This window comes from Oratosquilla oratoria, chromosome 3 (genome assembly GCF_046742065.1).
Source record: "Oratosquilla oratoria isolate Oo_2021 chromosome 3, ASM4674206v1, whole genome shotgun sequence".
Taxonomy (NCBI): Eukaryota; Metazoa; Arthropoda; class Malacostraca; order Stomatopoda; family Squillidae; genus Oratosquilla; species Oratosquilla oratoria.
Window position 1 is genome coordinate 40,102,176 of NC_134779.1, and position 2,500 is coordinate 40,104,675.

The window sequence follows — 2,500 nt, forward strand, 5'->3', positions numbered from 1 at the left end:
ACTTACCAGACAAGAAACAATGACCTCAAGCTAATACAATGTAGATCTAATTTAGAAGTATATAGAATCAGTATCGCTAATCGTGTCATCATTAAACGAAATAAGTTTACACCTGAGGCGATTAAATGAAATGCAGTTCGATGTTTTCAAACTCACTTGAACTACTAAGCAATTTATCTTAATGTCTTTGAAACCAAAAGGTCATCTATTGGCGTACTTTATCATTGTAACTCATTATATCTCCGAGAGAACCCGCTGGATTTCGACAAACTACGACGGACCTCGACAGAGCCTGACAGAGCTGTGGTTTGGATGTTGTTTCAGCGTAGAGTCATTTATAGCTTGAATGAAGCTCTCTTCCACCATTTACACTGGCGAAGTCTGATGTAGGTCTCTTTGTCAGAGTTTAGGCCTTCAATCTCTGCTGTTTCACCTCTGATTGTTGGGAAAGGGTCCCTTCAAACTTGGAGTGGTCTTCTTGCACTGTTTGACTCAATTTTCCTTCATTCCTGGACTGATGACTCGAGTCTCGATGACTGTTCTGAAGACGTATGGAAAGTGTGTGGAAAGCGATGATCTTTCGTTCCTGTCTGACACGCACAGTCCAAATGTTTACCGTGCACAAGGGTGCGTACGATATGTATATGCGTTATACTATTTGACCTTGGTGTTCCTTCAGCCCGTTTTTATTCCATAGTGGACTTTCTTATTCATTTAGAACAAGATGGTGGTAGTAGCTTCGTTCGGAGGGCCTCCATGGAAATTGTGTTTTGACACTTGATAAACGAGTCTATTCCTGTGAGGTGCACCAGGAATGCCTTAGAAAAACTACGTCGTACCTCAAGCCTTTCAAGAATGCACAGGCTTTTTCTGGTTCATTCCCGGGGCTTCCCTACGCTGAATAACATCCTAGGTCGATCCCCTTGACTGACGTCGAGGTTTCCATGACGGGCGTCGCTTTCGTCGCATTCAAATGCTGTAACTGGGGTCCAGGAGCTTCCTCTTTGTCGTCATCAGTAAACTGTTATTGACAGAGGTTCATTCCCGAGAGCATTTTCGGGCCCGCTTCCGAAGTCTCTCTTAGATAGAGACTCCGCTTATTCCTTCAGCGAGTTCGTTTTATCTTGTTTTTGTCATAAGTCCTTTCCATTTTGTCGGGGAGACTAAACGACGTCAGTAAGAACTTCCACTGGCCCCAAAAATCTCTTAGAAGACGAGGATTTTATTTTCGACGAATAAAATTGTCTGGCGTTCAGGAGAACATAATGACTTAAGTAAGAAAAGCCCATCATTGTCCTCCATCTGAGGTACTGCCTTTCAGCTCCTTTGGCCTTATTGTGGCAGTCACGGGGTGATTTAATTATGCTGGCGATAGTCGGTAAGTCCCCTCCGGCCAGAACAGAATCGTCGGGACGCAACTTGAACGTGGCACCGACGCTCGATTAACCCAGATGGTGGGGGCGGAAGTTTGTTTCTCTGCTTGTTTTAATGCAACGCTCCCACTTCCCGGAGGTCCTTTTTCACATCTGGCATGGAAGTCCACATCCATGATGGAATGCATGGACTAAGAAAACCCGATTCAAAGCACCCTGCGGAGGAATATCTATCGGGGATCCTCGTGGCGCCTGTTTTTTTTTTCCACAATTTCTTGACACATCCGTACAAAATTTGGCAGAGGGTAACACGAGCAACGCCAGCTGTCTGTGCTAGGCAACACTGTCCAGTGATGCTCGGGCGCCCCTCTGGAGATTTTGCTTTGGTGACTGACAAACGATTTTATTCCTCTGAGGAGGAGCCCCAGGAACGCTTTAGAAAATCTGCATCATATCTCGAGCCTCTCGAGATTACACACATCTTTCCTAATTTGTTGCCGGGGCTCCCCTCAGCTGAATAAAATCGTCGGCCGACCCCCTCGACTGACGGAGGGTGTCTTCTCCAAGAGGGGCGTCGTCGAGCTCGTCATCGGACTCCTGTGTGGGAGCTGAACTCGAGGAACATTCCCTTGAGGGTGAATTATCAACCAACTGATGTCGGCTGATGTTCCTTCCCGAAAATATTTTCGGGTTTCTTGACTGACGATTACTTTAGCGATCAGGAACCCTCAAGGTCCTCGGTGGGTCATTCCGTCCAAGCCATGTCCCTTCTTCGCGGTGGACCAGTGTTTTGCTTGTTCCTGTAGAGACACCCCGACTCTTGGAAGACGTTACCGAAACGCGGAGTGCCCACGAACCCAAATAGTGGTAACACAGATAGCCCCAGTAAGCAACAACAAAATGTGATTGTCCGTTTCTTTGGAGAAAAAAAAATTGTGTGTGTGTGTGTGTGTGTGTGTGTGTGTGTGTGTGTGTGTGGCCGTAAGTATATATATATATATATATATATATATATATATATATATATATATACTGTATATATATATGTATGTATATATATATATATATATATATGTATATATATATAGTATATATATAGATATATATAAATATATATATATATGTAT